The sequence below is a fragment of the Grampus griseus genome (assembly GCF_964374135.1).
Source record: "Grampus griseus genome assembly, chromosome: 8".
NCBI lineage: Eukaryota > Metazoa > Chordata > Mammalia > Artiodactyla > Delphinidae > Grampus > Grampus griseus.
The window spans coordinates 14,506,680-14,524,549 of NC_139002.1; positions in this window are offsets into that span (position 1 = coordinate 14,506,680).

Below are 17,870 nucleotides of genomic sequence, written 5' to 3' on the forward strand. Positions count from 1 at the left end.
GCCTAAACCCTTTATGAGCTTTTTATCCGACACTTACTATGTGCCGTGAACTGCTAAGCTCTTCACACACATCACTTCCTATGGTCCTCTGAACAGTCTTTATGTGCTAGGTATTTTTATCACGTTATCACACGTGTGGAAACTGAGCTTCAGGCAGTAGTGGGAAGTAGCTGTAAGTGTTAACAGCTCTCTCAGTCACCAGTGACCCAAAAGCACAATAAAAATGAACACAGGAAGTGGGGTGGTAAAGGTTCTCAGTGTTGGAGCCAGCACCCACGCAGAGCTCCTCTCTCATTAGGTAACAGGTAGGAGTCCTGCGGGGAGGAAATGAGCTGCAGGTGCATCAAGGTTGCCTCAAGGTTCTAGGGGCCATGAGCGTGTCTGGGAACCTCCGGCCTGGGGTGGGTTGTGTGGTCAGGATTAGAGAGTGAGTGAGGTTCCTGGATCCGGTGCTTGAATGCTGAGTACGGCTGAGCCCCAGCCAGAGGGGTGATGGGAAGATCGAGGGAGGTGGGATTCAGGCTCTGCCCTGGGAGGACTTTGTCCAGCAGAGAAGGCAGAACAGACCCATGTGCCCAAGTCTGCACTCTCATATACACATGTAACTTGAGAACATTTTCAAAGCAACATACACGCATGTATTTGAACCCAGTGCGGGCCGAGTCCGGCAGTGTGGAAGACACACAGAGTAGGAAGGATATACCCAGCGTTCCTTTACACATAATCCTGTGCGTGAATGTACCGTATAAACAGTGGAAAGTAAGCCAGGTTTTATAGCAAAAGGCCTGGACTGGAGGCCCAGCATTTCTATTTTTCAACAAGGCTGCTTTTAGACAAGACCTGCCTAGATATTCCGAGACACATCAAACACAGAATGCCAAACAGGGCATCCTTAGGAAAGCGGTTCTCAAATGTTATGCCTCAGAATCACCTGGAGGGCTTGTTAAACAGATGACTGGGTCCTCCCTCAGGTTTTCTGATTCCCAAGGTCTGGGGTGGGACCTGAGAATTTGAACTCCTAACAAGTGACCAGGTGATGGTGATATTGCTGGCCTTGCAACCACACTTTGAGAACCACTGCCCTGGGCTGCACAGCACTGGTACGCGGAGAGCACTGACGCTGACCTAGCCCAAGCCAGCCAGCAAACTCTCAGCCTCTCCACACAAACCCTGCCACAGCTGAGGCTTCTCTACAGCAACTCACCTCACACAACCGGCACCACAACCCACAGCTGATTTCCCTCAGAACACCGGCTTCCCTGGGCCCCAAGCTGACCCAGCTGAAATTCAGATCATGGCTTCCATCTCTGGCCCTTCTCTTGTCCATCTCGGCCTCCATGATAATTGGTGAAGCTTAAGTTCTGCTGGCTAACCTTCAGCACACCGTGTAACCCAGTCACTTTGACCATGGCCCATAGTATGAAATAGGTCTTACATCACAGCCTCGTTGGCATGTGTACACACACACACACACACACGTTCCCCAAATAATACATATTCTTTACTTATTCTTAGTATGTGTGACGTACTCATATTTTCTACCCTTCCTTTCTTCCTCCCCTGCTCCCTCTGGGTCTCTGCCTCTGTCTCTGCCTTTGTCCCTGTCTGTCTGTCTCTCTTTCTTTTTTTCTTCAGTGGAAGTCACTCCACCGAATTGCTTTCGTGGATCCACAAGTAAGTCCAATCCCTGGGTATATAAATTACAAATAAAACTTCTCTGAGCCTTAGCTTCCTAATCTGTACACTTGTAAAATGCCTGCACTGCCAATGCTGCTACTGTTTGCCTTGAATAACGTCATGTATGTAAAAGTCTTTTTTTCCAAATAGAAATACTCCAATAGGTACAGAGTGCTATTAAACACACACACATACACAAACCCACACCCATACACACCACACTTTTAAAAGGGGCTTGGAAAGGAAGGAAGTTCAGACAGGACTCTGAGGGAAGGGAACAGGGAATGACTGAGCCCCAGCAGAGGTCTGCAGGTGGTACAAGCATATCTTGGGGAGAGGATGGTGGGCAGTTTTTCTGGACTGGAGCAGAGGAAGATGTGGGACAAGGACAAGAGGCTGGGAAGGTGGATTCTGAGAGGCACAGAGAGCCTCTCTGGGCATTTGGATCACAGATGGGGCAACTGGGAAACGCGATAGATCCTTTAGCAACAGAACTTCACAATGAAGATAGACTTAAAGGAAGTTTGTTCATTTCAACTTCAAAAAAAACACTTATTAATTGCCTACTCCATGCCAGGGTGTAGCAGTGAACAAAACAGACTAGCCTTGCAGATGTCTCTGGTGAGGATGGGCAATGGGTCCTCATATAACTTAATTATTCCTTAAGCCTCCATTACATTCCAAGCACTGAACCAGATGCTGGGAAAAATAATAAGAAACAATCCTACACATGACTCCCACCCTATCATAGCTTACACTCTGGAGAGGAGGTAGGCAGTAAACCAATCAACTATCTGCTTAGCAGTAATGATAACTTATAAAAATCTGTAAGTTCTCTGAAGAAAAGGAACAGGATTCCCAGAGAGAAAACAATAATGTGAACTCAATCTCCACAAACTAATAACCACAATCATAATACTCCCAGATTAATTTACAGTTTATAAAGTTCTTTCCCATGCTTTGTCTCAGCAGGACCTCATCTCAAGCCTGTGGAAAAAGCCAGCCAGGAGTTCTTCACCTCTTTTTTTTTTTTTTGATGTTCTGCTCTTTTCAATCATTTTATTCCTTATCTTTTTCTTTTATAAATTTATTTATTTTACCTATTTATTTTTCTTATTTATTTTTGCCTGCGTTGGGTCTTCGTTGCTGAGCGCAGGCTTTAGCTGCAGCGAGTGGGGGCTACTCTTTGTTGCCGTGCGCGGGCTTCTCATTGTGGTGGCTTCTCTTGTTGCAGAGCATGGGCTCTAGGTGCGCAGGCTTCAGTAGTTGCGGCACGCGGGCTCAGTAGTTGTGGCTCGCAGGCTCAGTAGTTGTGGCACAGGGGCTTAGTTGCTCTGTGGCATGTGGGATCTTCCCGGACCAGGGCTCGAACCCGTGTCCCCTGCATTGGCAGGCAGATTCTTAACACTGCGCCACCAGGGAAGCCCCTCTTCACCTCTTTTATTTGTGAGAAAACCAAGCCTCAGCCGATCTCATGAGTTGCATGAGTCTTTCCAGTAGAAAAGGAAGTTCAGCCAGTTCTTCTGACTCCGGACCCAGTGCTCTGCCCTCCAAGGAGGAAGAGATGAACTGGCCCCCAGTGGGGCAGTTAGCTTGCTTGTTCTAGAGCAGATGTAAAGTGGCAAAATGTTCATCTCCAGGTGTAAAGAACAAATTTATGATTACCAAGGGGGGCGGGTGGGTGGGATGAATTGGGAGATTGGGATTGACATATATACACTATTGATACTAATGAGAACCTACTGTACAGCACAGGGAACTCTACTTAATGCTCTGTGGTGACCTAAATGGGAAGGAAATCCAAAAAAGAGGGGATATATGTATACATATATCTGATTCACTTTGCTGCACAGCAGAAACTAACACAACATTGTAAAGCGACTATACTCCAATAAAAATTTTAAAAAAAGTTTATCTCCCCTACGTCCACGGCCTCAGAGCCTCTACGTGAGGCTAGAGAGAAGAACTGTGGTTGGCGAGGAGGTGGGTTAGGGGCCTGGCCTTGGATGACTCAGAGTGGGGCGGGCAGGACAGAGCAAACTTGAAGGGCAAAGGCAGGAAGTGCGAAGCAGGACTGTGAGATGGCATTGTCAAATCATCTGCACCATCTCCATCTCTGTCTCCGTCTCCGGCAGTGAAAGTGAGCCGGGCCCAGGGCGGAGGTGAAGGGCCAACGAAACTCACCACCGCGTTCACCTCCGTGACTGGGGACCCAGTGAGGCAGGCCCACCTGCCGTATCAGCACCTTGATCACAGAACTCATCAGAGCGAGGTTTCCAAATGACTCGGCCCTGCTGCCCCAGGAAGGAAGCCTTCTGGGCTGCTGCGTGGGGGTCGCTGGTTGTGGGCCAGGCACTTGAAAGAGAGTAAACGATGACACAGCAGTGGGGGACAGGGCTGCTGACACTGTGGTTCCAGCTCTGGAGAGGAGGCCGGGAGAGGCTGAGGTAGAGCAGCCACCTGGCCTTACCCACCAAAAGGCGATGCTGGGGAAACCCCATAATGGCTCCCCGTAAGCAAGGAAACAAGCGCCAGATTCTGTAACTTGGCAGTTTTGGTCCCTGTAATCTGGCCCCAATGTACCGTTTTTCAGGTAATAACTACTTATAGAATGGCCACTCTCTATTTCTAAACCTCTGTCCTCCTGCTTCCCCTCAGGTGCATCGTCCTCCAACCACCCAGATTCCTATAGTTTCCCCGCTTCCTCTTCCCACCCCTTCCTGCCTTTACCTTTTGCTTACGGTGTTTCCTGAAATCTCAGCAGCCCTTCCCCCATATCTCCGCTGGACCAAAACTTGAATATCCTCAAGGCCCATCTCAGTGCCCCTCCTCCACAAAGGTTCTCCTAAATCAGAGTAATTTTTTCCTCCCTTGAACTCGATCTAGCGCTTTACCTACATTTCTTACCTTTCATCTGGCATTGTAGTTATTTATGTACTATATACTCTCCTATTAGGCTATGAGAGCCTTTGGTGACCAAGTCCTTGATGATTCATTTCCCCCCTCTCCCTGAGAGCTTTGTACCTAGTAGGTGCTCAGTAATTGTCTTTGACTGACTCACTGAATGAAGGAATGAAGAGGGAATGGGGGAGGGGCCCGTGGAGGAGAGGTAGGAAGTCTGGGTAGGGCCCAGGGGAGGTTGGCTTGCCCTGAGGCTTTCTGTGGGCTGAGCCTGCAGAGCTTAACCTGGGACTGCCAGCAAGGTCGGGAGAAAGAACTCCGGCTTTTGAATCTCAGTCATCAGTAGCCGTATGACTTTGGGAAAGCCTCTGTCTTCTTCCTCATGTGTAAGTGATCTAATACCTATCTCAAAAGTTTATTGTGAGGACAGATATGTGATCAATACAGGAAAACCCCCAATACCCAGTAGTGTTCGATAAATTTGCTGACCAGTTAGCCAAGAGAGAGGGGTTTGTTTTGGCTGCTTGTTTTAGGTGGGGTGGGTGGGTGCGGCATTTGCCCTACTCCTCTTTGTAGCAGAGACATCTGCACACTGATCCTGCTAGATTATAACCCAGCACAGTGCCAGGCACACCGCATGGAGTCAGCAGTCCACAGAGGTTTGATGAATCGATGGATGAACACTGCATGATAACTGAGTCAATAGCCTCTGGAATCTAAAATCCTCCTGGGGCTTCCCTGGTGGCGCAGTGGTTAAGAATCCACCTGCCAATGCAGGGGACACGGGTTCGAGCCCTGGTCTGGGAATATCCCACATGCCGCGGAGCAGCTAAGCCCGTGTACCACAACTACTGAGCCTGTGCTCTCCAGCCTGCAAGCCACAACTACTGAGCCCACGTGCCACAACTACTGAAGCCAGCGTGCCTAGAGCCCGTGCTCTGCAACAAGAGAAGCCGCAGCAATGAGAAGCCCGCATACCACAACGAAGAGTAGCCCCTGCTCGACGCAACTAGAGAAAAGCCCGCACGCAGCAACGAAGACCCAACGCAGCCAAAAATAAATAAATAAAATAAATAAATTTTAAAACTAACTAACTAAATAAAATCCTCCTTCTGGAAACTAAAGGAGCATAAGCTGTGGCTGTTACTGTTGTTCTGCTTCAGGCAGAGGAATTCTTATCCTCCGGGTGGTTGATCCAGCCCTGTGATCCTCCAGGGCCCCTGGCTAGATGCCGAGGAGAGGCTGTAGAGGCAGAGGTGGGAGAGAGGCTCAGCTTGTGCGCGAGGGCAATCACCCTTGCTCGACGCAGACCCAGAAACGCAACGGCGCTTTTTTGTCCTTGTCAGGCCTGGGGTGGGGAAGAGAAAGCCACAAGGCACTGAGCCTTACAAATCAGCCCAGTGCCCAGGTAATGGACCCTGGCCAAGGCTGCATAGCTGTGGAACTCACTGTCCTGGAGATTGGCCCGGGAGGCTGAGCCCTGGTCAGCAGCAAAGAGACGGCTCCTTGCGCTGGGCAGTGGGCAAAGAGGGTGGCTGGGGAGGTGCCTGGGGATAGGGTAGAATGAGCCCAAACTGGCCTTGACAACTTCCATTGCACTCATTTCCTCCTGTGAGATGAGCAGAGTTTGGAACACATCATAGAAGGTTCTCGGACCAGGGGCACAGAAGGCTGATGAGGGGCTCCTTTCCATAATCTGAGGCTAGTGCACCGGGATGTGTCATGTGTGGATGCACCCTGGAGAGAAACCGGCCTCACTGATGTCTAGAGGTTGCTGAGCTGCAGGAATTCGCGGTCAGAGGACCATTGTGGAACCGCACAACCAAGACTGGGGCTGGAACCCAATTGCACCTGAGCTGTGACTCGAACCCAGCCAAATCTCAGACTGGGAGTTGAACCCACTGTCTTTTTTTTTTTTTTTTATGGTACGCGGGTCTCTCACTGTTGCGACCCCTCCCGCTGCGGAGCACAGGCTCCGGATGCGCAGGCTCAGCGGCCATGTCTCACGGGCCCAGCCGCTCCGCGGCATGTGGGATCCTCCCGGACCGGGGCGCGAGCCTGTGTCCCCTGCATCGGCAGGCGGACTCTCAACCACTGCGCCACCAGGGAAGCCCGAACCCACTGCCTTTTAATTGAAATCACACACCTGGTCTCGGACTTAATGAAACTCAGGTTCTTTACGTCTCAGCGCAGAAGGAATTCAGCGAGAAGCAAAGTGATAGGTAAGAAGCAGATTTACTGAAAGAGAGACACACTCCATAGACAGAGCATGTGCCATCTCAGAAGGTGAGAGGCCTTTTAGATACACATGCCTTAGGCATAACGTGGTCTGTCTCAGAAGGTGAGAGTGGCCCTGAAATATGGGGTGGTTAGCTTTAATGGGCTGGGTAATTTCACAGGCTAAGGAGTGGGAGGATTATTCCAATTATTTTGCGAAGGGGTGGGGATTTCCAGGAATTGGGCTACGGCCCACTTTTTGGCCTTTTATGGTCAGCCTCCGAGCTGTCATGGCACCTCTGGGCGTGTCACTTAGCATATGCTAATGTGTTACAATGAGCATATGTATAATGACACTCAAGGTGTACTGGGAGTCGAATCTTCCGCCATCTTGGGCCTAATCAGTTCTCACCAGTTTTTGTCGTGTCCTTAACAGCTAGACATTCTTTTTTTTTTTTTTTTTTTTTTTGCGGTGCGCGGGCCTCTCACTGTTGTGGCCCCTCCCATTGCAGAGCACGGGCTCCGGACGCGCAGGCTCAGCGGCCTATGGCTCACGGGCCCAGCCGCTCCGCGGCATGTGGGATCTTCCCAGACCGGGGCACAAACCCGTGTCCCCTGCATCGGCAGGCGGACTCTCAACCACTGCGCCACCAGGGAAGCCCCTAGCCATTCTTTTAAACGTTGTGCCCTGTCCCCTTCCCTCCTGTCTCACTTGGGAGGCCACAGTCTCTCCCCAGTTTTTTTTCTCTGGGTGGACTGAATCTGTGTGGATCCCGCTTTCAGAGGGCCCATCGACTCTTTCCCCCCCCAACGCTGGGGGTCTCTGAGGGGAGGTTTTAGAGCCCTGCTGGAGACAGGGAGAAGGGAAGAGGGTGTCCTCACCCAGCCACCCCAAAACTGGCTGAGGACTTTGGGAGTGTGTCCCTGGGGCCATATCCTCAGGGGCAGAGGAGCTCTCCAGGTCTCTCTCCAGCCCCCCCACAACTGTGTTTAGGGGAAGCCCCCTGGAGCCTGGCAGGGGGAAGAAGTGGAGATTTGTTGCTTTGTGAAACCTCTCCTTACGGACCAGACTGTTTTTTTCTAAAGAGGCTTCTTCTAGACTTATTATTTTTTTTCAATCTAATTACACAGTATAAGAACATGTTATTTTTGTAAATGATTTACAGAAAAAGCCCTTTGGTAGAGACCATCAATGTGCTCCTGCTTCTCCCCACGGATAACCACAGTGGCAAGGTCAGTGTCCTCTCCAGACCTATTCCCGGCACCGTCAAAAAGGTAAGGTATTGCTTTGCTTCACTTTTCTGTAAAGGATGTCATGTTGTTCCTACTTCAGTACTGTAAGTCAAAGTCTTGTTTTAGAGGCACTATTACATGTAATTGGAAAATAGCAGGAAAAATCCGTCATAATGTTACAGTGAGAACTAATGCAAATTTTGTGCACCATCTTTTTTCTTACACACAAATTGCAAATTTGTAATCATAGTATCCATGTGATTTTGTAGCCTGCCTTTTCATTGAGCATGCTCTCATAAACATTGTTTGGAGGCTTTTTTTTTTTTTTTCCCACCACTCCAAGTGGCTTGTCAGATCTTAGTTCCCTGACCGGGGGTTGAACCTGGGCTCACTGCAGTGAAAGCACCGACTCTTAACCACTGGACTGCCAGGGAATTCCCTGTTTGGAGGTTTTTAGCATGAAATGTGAATGCTTAAAATTGTTCTTTTCCTGACTCTTACTGTTTCCAAAATGATAAAAGAATAGCCAGAGCTATTAGTTAAATGTATTCACAATTATTGTCAAGAATGTACTATATGCCAGGTTTTGTTCTAGGCTCCAAGGATGTAGCAGTGAGCAAAAGAGACAAAGATCCCTGTCCTCCAGTCTACATAGAGCTTACTTTCTAAAGGTAAAATACAGATAATAGGCAAAATAAATTAGAAAATTAGATAGCGTATTAGATAAATATGTATGTGAGAAGGGCATATGTGCTATTAAAAATGGTGAAGCAGGAAAGGAGGACAGGGAGGGCTGAAGCTGTCAGGAAATACCTAACATTTAGAAGGCGACTTTTGGGTGAAGATTTGAAGGTTACAGGAGTAAGCCAAGAGCATGACTTGGGGTAAAAATGTTCCAAGCCTCAGTTAGCAAGCACAAAGATTCTGAAGTGTGGGAACGTGCAAGGAGGCCAGTCTGACTGCAGCAAAGCGAGCAAAGTGCTGTGTAAAGAAGATGACAGCAGAGATGGTGGGACCAGATTATGTAAGGCCTCAGAGGTCCTGTAAGGACTTTGGCTTTTACTGTAAAGCAGGAAGTACTGGAGGCAGAAGAGTGTCATAATATGACATTGGTTAAAGTAGGCTCACTTTGGATGCTGCATTAAGAATAGACTCGAGGGGGGACTTCCCTAGCGGCACAGTGGTTAAGAATCCGCCTGTCAATGCAGGGGACACGGGTTCGATCCCTAGCCTGGGAAGATCCCACACGCTGCGGAGCAGCTAAGTCCATGCGCCACAACTACTGAAGCCCTTGCACTCTAGGGCCCGCGTGCCGCGACTACTGATCCTGCATGCCATAACTACCGAAGCCCGCGCACCTAGAGCCGGTGCTCCGCAACAAGAGAAGCCACCGCAGTGAGAAGCCCGCGCACCACAACAAAGAGTAGCCCCCACTCACTGCAACTAGAGAAGAGCCCGCACGCAGCAACGAAGACCCAACACAGCCAAAGGGAAAAAAAAAAAAGTTCAAACATCAAAATAAATAACATTAAAAAAAAAAAGAATAGACTCAAGGGGAATAAAAATGGAAGCAGGGAAACCAAGAAGCTATTTCATTAGTCCAGGTAAGAGATGACGGTGACATCTCTGAGATGACGGAGAGCCTCAGCCTCTCTGACCCTTCCCCTCCCCCTTCTCCTGGTCAGGAAGCCCGTGGTTGGATGTGATTCCTGACTTCCTAAAGCTTAGGTCTTAAGGTGGTCCTATGGAGTGGTTCTGTGTGGCCATCAGCAAGTTGCTTCCCTTCCCAGCCTCAGTTTCCTCTTCAGTAAAACAAGGGGATTAGGTCAGGACAGTGGTTCCCAGGCTGGCTGTGTACCTGATTCACCCATCTCAGGATTGTTTAGAGACTGTAGTGCCCACAACAGACCCATTGAATCAGACTCTTCAGGGGTGAGGCCCAGGCAGGTGTGGGGTACTTCCAACATACCCCTGATTAGGACGCCCTGGGTGAGATGATCTTGAAGGCCTCTTCTCAGTTGTGTGTGCTGTGGTTCTGGGGCCTCTCTCATCTTGGTCTGTGCTTCTCTGATGTCTCTCAGGGCCCAGAGCAAGGTGCAACTCTGAGTAGAGGGCAGGGAACTTTTTTTTTTTTTTAACATTTATTTATTGGGCTGTGCCAGGTCTTAGTTGCAGCACGTGGGATCTTCCTTGCAGCATGCAGGATCTTATTTGCAGCATGTGGGATCTAGTTCCCTGACCAGGGATTGAACCTGGGCCCCCTGCACTGGGAGCACAGTCTTAGCCACTGGACCATCAGAGAAGTCCTTGAGGGCAGGCAACTTGAGTTCTCATTGCAGCCAGACCAGTAACTCAGCTCTAACAGGTTGCTTCCTCTCTCTGGACCTCAGTTTCCCCATCAGCAAGGAGAGTTTATGGGGGTGGGGTAGAGTTGCCCTAGATTCATTCACCCAGCAAGTGTTCACTGAGCACATACTTGACTCTTTGCCAAGCTCTACGATTCACTGGGTCTGGGTCTAAATCACACAGAAAGGTAGTATCATGGCGGGTGAGGGTGGGAGGAGGGCTGCTGCCAGGCAAATTGTCCCAATTGCCTAGACTTCCAGGCATGGATGCCATAGGTTCCCTTTTAGCAGGGTGAAGGTCCCCTCTTCCTAAACCCTCTTCCTGGCCCTGGCAGCTCCAGCTGGTCCCCACAGCGACAAGCAAGCCTGCTGGGCTCAGGAAGGGAGAGTATGCAGAACTGGTCAAATAAAAATCATTAGCTTTTCTAGATAATCTCAGTAACAAGCTCTAAAATATTAAACTAAACAATCCCACTTAAAATAGCATAACTACAACCTAGTAGGATCAACGTGTGGGCCCCAGCACCATAGCAGCATCGCCTGAGAGCTTGCTAGAAATCCAGAATCCTAGCCTCTGCCGGGGGCCTGCTGACTCAGACTGTGCTTTTTAAGAAGATTCCCAGGTGATGGTATGCACGTCAAAGTTTGAGAAGCACTAAACTAAAAATAAAATCGCCTCAGAAAACCCCTTGATGAGAAATGTGTGTGAGACCAGCATGAGGACAAGCACATGAATTCCCTGAGAGACAGCACATAGCATGCCATGTTCCTGGATGGGGCGACTCAGTGGTGTGAAGATGTCTATTCTTAAGAGCGCAGAATGTGTAAAAGTGATTTGTGAAGTTCATCTGAAAGAATGGCCAAGAATAGCTTTTTTTATTTTTTAAGTAAATAAAAATAATGAGATGGGATTTGCCCTATCAGGGAGAAATGGGAATAAGTAAGAATTCAGGTTCTGGAGGAAGTAGACCTGGGTTTGAATGTGACTCCACCACTTCCTGGACATGTCACTGTTGTAGAATGAATTGTGGTTCCCCCACCATTCACATGTTGAAGCTTTAACCCCCAAATGTGACTGTACTTGGAAAGAGATCTGTCTCTCTCTCTTTGACTGAGAACAAAGGAAAGGTCATGAGAGAACACAGCAAGAAGGAGGTCATCAGCAAGCTAGGGAGAGAGCCCTCACCAGAAACCAGAAACCAAGCCCTGCCAGAACCTTGATCTTGAACTTTCCAGCCTCCAGAACTGTGAGAAAATAAATTTCTGTTGCTTAGGCCACACAGTCTGCAGTATTTTGTTGCGGCAGCCTGAATGGACAAATATAGTCACCTTGGGAAATATTCCTAATGTCTAGTAGCCTCAGTTTCCTCATCCAGGAGAGTGGGAACAAGAATACCATTTATAGCATCATTTTGAGTATTAAATGGAATAATACTCAATAATAAATGGATTCAAAGCACTTAGCACAATGCTTAGCCCTTAACTAACTTAAATAAATAAAAAGTACAATGATAACAACTGTGCCACTGGGGCAAAAATTCAGAGAAAGACCGTTGGAACCGAGTAGACAACACAAAAACATACTTCAGCATTTATATAAGCTCCAGGAGAGAGGAGAGGGACTGTATTTTTATTCACCATTGTTTCATTCCCCCCATGCAGCATGAGTATGGCACATAGTAGATGCTTTCAAATATTTGTTGACTGCCTGAATTAGAATTTAATATTATACATGCTAAAGGAAGACTCATAAATCATTGGTGACAGAAAAGACTGTTCTTTGAATGATGCTGGGAAAATTGCTGATTTGGAATAAAATAGATTTTATCATTAAATTTTGTAAAGGGGATTTCAAACCATGACCCACGGTAAGAAATATGTGAGACATCTCAGCCCAGTAAATACACTCAAATATAAATTCATAATTAAAGCAAAAGATCATAAAACAGTATTTATCCTTATTATGTCAGATGGACTCTGATCTAATCTATTCTACTCCATTCCACTCCTATCTTATCCTATGAGAAAGGAAATTCTTGTCCCTACCCAGTAGCCTGATCTCACAATACTAATGGTAGCGATCAGCAGTTTGAAAAGTACTACCTTATAAAAGTAATTTCCAATTTGAAAAAGAAAAAGAAATTATAGATAAATAATATGAAGTCTTGAAGTGAGAAAGGACTTGAGATTAAAAAACAATGGGAAAAAGCTCGCAGAGGCAAATGTCAACAGGTTTGACTATTTAAATATTTATTTATTTATTTGGCTGTGTCGGGTCTTAGCTGCGGCACCTGGGATCTTTTGTTGCGACGTGTGAGCTCTCCATTGGGTGCTTGGGCTTCTCTCTAGTTGTGGTGCATGGGCTCCAGAGTGCGTGGACTTAGTTGCCCCATGGCATGTGGGATGTTAGTTCCCTGACCAGGAATCAAACCCGGGTCCCCTGCATTGGAAGGTGGATTCCAAACACTGGACCACCAGGGAAGTCCCGGTTTGACTATTTAAGCCTTTGAAGCATCTGTTGGAGGGATTGCGTGTGGAAGAGGCAGCCGTGACTGAAACAGGACGTGGCCATGACGCGAGGGGAAGAGGCCATTCATCCCTGACACTTCTTTCTTCCTCACACTCACCTGCCTCTAAGCATCAGCAAGAACTGAGGATGCAGCCTTCATCTGTGCCCTTTTCTCCCTCCTATAGCCCCAACTTAGTCCAGCCACCATTATCTCGCACCTGAACTGCCGCCACCACCTCCTAACTGGTCTCCCCACTTCCATGCTGCACCCCACCATCCTATCTCCTCACAGCAGCGAGAGTGAGATATTTAAAGTATAAATTAAATCACTCCCTTCTTAACACTCTTCACGTATGTACAATCCAAACTCCTGGATGTGGCCTCAAAGCTCGATGGAGCCTGGCCCCTGCCCACCTCCACCTCATCCTCAGATGCTCCCATGCTCCTTTTTCCCTGGCCTTCTTTCAGTTCCATCTGAACACAACACTCTTCCCTCAACTCTCTGCTCCCCTGGCTTCTTCTCATCCCTCATAACTCAGCCTCGGTTACCTTCACACAAACCAAAGTAGGCCCCCCCTCAGCGATTTTTCCCCCAAATGTGTAAATATTTGCTATTTATTTGCTCCTTTCTTTATTGTCCAACTCCCCTTATAGTCTAAGTTCCTTGAGGGCACAGACCACTCAGTCTTCTTGACTGCATCATCCTTGACACCCAGCACAGGGTCTGGCCTATAGTAAGTGCTCAATAAATATTCACTGAATGGAGTACATGCTAAGACCAGAGCAAGAGGGGCTCCAACTTTGGGCCTGTGCTTTAGAGGGCCCTGCTCTGGCCCTCCCGTAGTTCTGCCCTTCCCTATAGGGAGGAGAGAAAATGTGCCCACTGGGTGGTTTCTCCCCACAAATACATATAATACCTGGGATCCTAGAATTCCTTTCCCATCTCCCTTCAGCCCTCTTCCAGAGCCTGCGTGGGCCCCTTTCCTGGGTCCATCAACCCAAGGACAGGTTGGGTTGCTTATGTGTGCATCCCTAGGCCTGAAAGGTGGCCAAAAGTGACTGAAATTTCGGTGTGTAGTGGAACTTGGAGGTGTTGGTTGAGGTAGCCACAGGCATGCCCCCAAGGCCCTGTGCGGGATGGGCTGGAGGTGTAGGGTTAAAAGAGGGAGATGCCAGCTCTGCCTGCACCCCGACATTCTGGAGAGAAACTCTAAGGAGTCCAGGAATTCTAAATTAGAGCTAGGCCTTCCTGGTTGTTCTGAAGGTATATTTGTCAAGGTAGGAGGATAGACTATATATATATATTTTTAAATTTCTTTTATTGAAGTACAGTTGATTTACAATGCTCTGTTTATTACTGCTGTACAGCAAAGTGATTCAGTTATACATATATATTCTTTTCCATATGGTTTATCACAGGATATTGAATATAGTTCCCTGTGCTATACAGTAGGACCTTGTTGTTTATTCATTCTGTATATAATACTTTGCATCTACTAATCCCAAACTCTCAATCCATACCTCCCCTACCCCCCCACCCCTTGACAATCACAAGTTTGTTCTCTATGCCTGTGAGTCTTTCTGTTGTGTAGATAAGTTCATTTGTGTCATATTTTAGTTTCTACATATAAGTGATATCATATGGTACTCGTCTTTTTCTTTCTGACTTCCTTCACTTAGTATGATAATCTCTAGGACCAGAAAATAGACTATATTTTATCTAATAATCTCTTAGCTGGACTTATAACTTTTATTTATTTATTTTTCTTTTCAAATTATTCCTATGAGAATTTTATTTTTTAAAATTGAAGTATAGTTAATTTACAATGTTGTGTTAGTTTCAAGTGTACAGCAAAGTGATTCAGTTATATATATATATATATATATATATATATATATATATTCTTTTTCAGATTCTTTTCCATTATAGGTTATTACAAGATAGAGTATAGTTCCCTGTGTTGACTTATAACTTTTAAATATTAGATATATGGTCTATGGGTGTCCATCTGCACTTTTGCCCTGGGCCTGGCTGGGTCAGGGACAGGCCTGGCTGAATGCACGGACAGCGACTTCCTAGGGCTGAGCTCTCCTTGCCATGGATAGGGAGTGGGGACACACACAGACTCTGAGAGTTGGAGCTCCCATGGAAACTTGACCCTAAAATCTCTGAAGCCTTGATAGGAAAGGTGGGGGGGAAATGAAAATCTGTCATTTCAAAGCTAATGTTAGTCCATTTTCATTCTAGGGAAACCGCTTAAGAGGACTTTTACTTATGCAAATGTAGAGCAAAGCTACTCTTTTGAAAACGAGATGCCTGTGGCCCAATGGCCCAGGAGCATCACTTCTGGTCAAAACAATGGCAGTAAGCCTTTGCTGTAGCCAGAAAGGCATCTCTTCAGATTCTGTTTCCAAAAAAAAAGAAAAAAATTGTATAAAATATACTTTATACAGTAATATTAAATGAACGATCATCATGTGTCAGATACTGTGATAAGCACTTTACATGATTATCTCATTCAGTCTTCATAATACCCAATATTATCATCTTCATTCTATAAATAGGGAAGCTGAGGCTCATAGAAGTTGTACAATTAGCAAGCAGCAAAGCTGGGATTTGAACCTTCATCTGACTCTAGAGATGGCACCACCTCTGTCAACCTCTGGAAATATTAATGATCCTCTAATGTGGAACGCCCAGACTAGAAGGGCATCCTCAAGACTGACTCAGACTGGAGCAGAACGGGAGAAGCCATCACTTTGTGTGAAGTGTGTGCCAATCAGAGTCATCTTTTCAGTTCTGACTGATGGCAGTCAGACCTGCCATCAGTTCTGACTTCTGAACTGTTTCTTGACCAAAGAGGGAGAGGGAGGAACCACTTTACAACAAGGGCACAAAGATACAGCAGGCAGGAAGGAGCCAAGGCCCTTTCTCCCTCTGGGCCAGGCCAGGAAGAGTTGAGCTCCACCCAGGTGATCAAGCCACGTTCAGAAGGGTGATGTTGAGAATGGCCTCAAGGTGATGCTGAGTTAGCTAGACTGTCTCACAGAAACTTAGGGCCCACTAGACAGGGGCCTGTGGCCAGAGTGAATTGCTGGGGTGAGCCACTTTGGAGAGCCAGAGGAAATCTGAAAACAGCTCCCACTAGCAGCCTGGAGCCACAGCCTGTACAGGGCTGCCCCCTTGATGCAGACTGGGGGCTGGACACTGTATTGGAGACCTGTGGGTCCAACATGGAAGGATGTCCTTGTCCTTGGCTGTGGAGGTCTGTAGGACTCAAGAGAACTTTTGCTTGTAGATTTAGCTTTTTTTAATTTAAACTTTTCAAACCACATGGTTAGCAGAGTGCAAATGCTGCCTGCCTCCTATCCAATCCCCTTGCACTGTCTGGGAATACAGGTGAGGGTTTGAGCAAAGAAAGTGTAAGAACTCCATCCTCTCCCACCCCTCTTCCAGGAAGGGAGCCCTGCCTATTTGCTGCAGCTCAGTGGTTACACTTTTATCGATGCTTCTTAACATTATATGTAAGCTGTTTGTTCATATTTAGCTTGTGGTTGACCTAAACAGCCAGATCTTTTTCATACAAACTGCTGTCAGGCCAGTTTTTCCCAGCTTGTGCTTCTAGTATTTGTGCAACTGATCAAAAAAAAAAAAAAAGCAAAATGTAAATGCAGGACGTTTCACTTTTAATTTTGTTTGAATCTGGTCTGCTGAAATAATGTAAATATTTTATTCTGTCAGCTTTTATAGTAATCCCTTGGTAGCTTTGTATCATCTGCAAAACTGATGAGCACTAATTACTTTGTAGTTAATGAAAATTAGCTACAAAAACTTCATTAGTAATTAATGAAAATGCAAGATAGGACAAAACAGAATCTTGTGGCGTAGCATGACAATGGGGGTTCCCAAAGTGTGGTCTGCGAACCCTGAGACCCTTTCAGAGGGTCTATGAGATCAAAACTATTTTCATAAAAATGCTAAAATGTCTTTATCCCTCTCATTCTATTGTGAACAGACTGTGGAATTTTTCAGAGGCTACATGACATATGATACTGCAATAGACTGTGCAGAAGTAGTTATGAGAATTCAGCTGTTCTCTATGAGCCAGACATTACAGAGGTTTGCAAAACTGTAGAACGAAACCACTCTTTTCTCACTATTTTTTTCCTTTTTGGAAGATATAGCCATTTTTAATAAAATGGTTATATAATATAAAATAGAGAAACAACAAGAACCTATAGGGAATTATATTCAATATTTTGTAATAACTTATAATGGAAAAGAATCTGAAAAAGAATAAATATATACATATATATAACTGCATCACTTTACTGTACACCTGAAACTAACACAACATTGTAAATCAACTATACTTCAATAAAAAAAAATAAAAATCTAAAAAAACTTTTTAGAAACTTTACATAACATACAACAGGTTTATTTTATTTTAAAAGCAGTTAAAACATTTAACATGTTTTATTAATTTTAATTTCTAATACAATAATATTGTATTAACAGATATAATCCACATAAACAAAAGTTCTGAGGGTCCTCAATAATTTTTTTAAAAATTAATTAATTTATTTATTTTTGGCTGTGTTGGGTCTTTGTTGCTGTGCCCGGGCTTTCTCTAGTTGCGGCGAGCAGGGGCTACTCTTCGTTGCGGTGCACGGGCTTCTCATTGCAGTGGTTTCTCTTGTCGTGGAGCATAGGCTCTAGGCGCGCTGGCTTCAGCAGTTGTGGTGCGCGGGCTCAGTAGTTGTGGCTCGCGGGGTCTGGAGCGCAAGCTCAGTTGTGGTACATGGGCTTCGTTGCTCCGCGGCATGTGGGATCTTCCCCGACCAGGGGTCGAACCCGTGTTCCCTGCATTGGCAGGCGGATTCTTAACCACTGTGCCACCAGGGAAGCTCCCCCCACCCCCACCCCCAATAATTTTAACTGTAAAGATCCTGAGACTACAAAGTTCAAAACCACAATGGTAGAGATA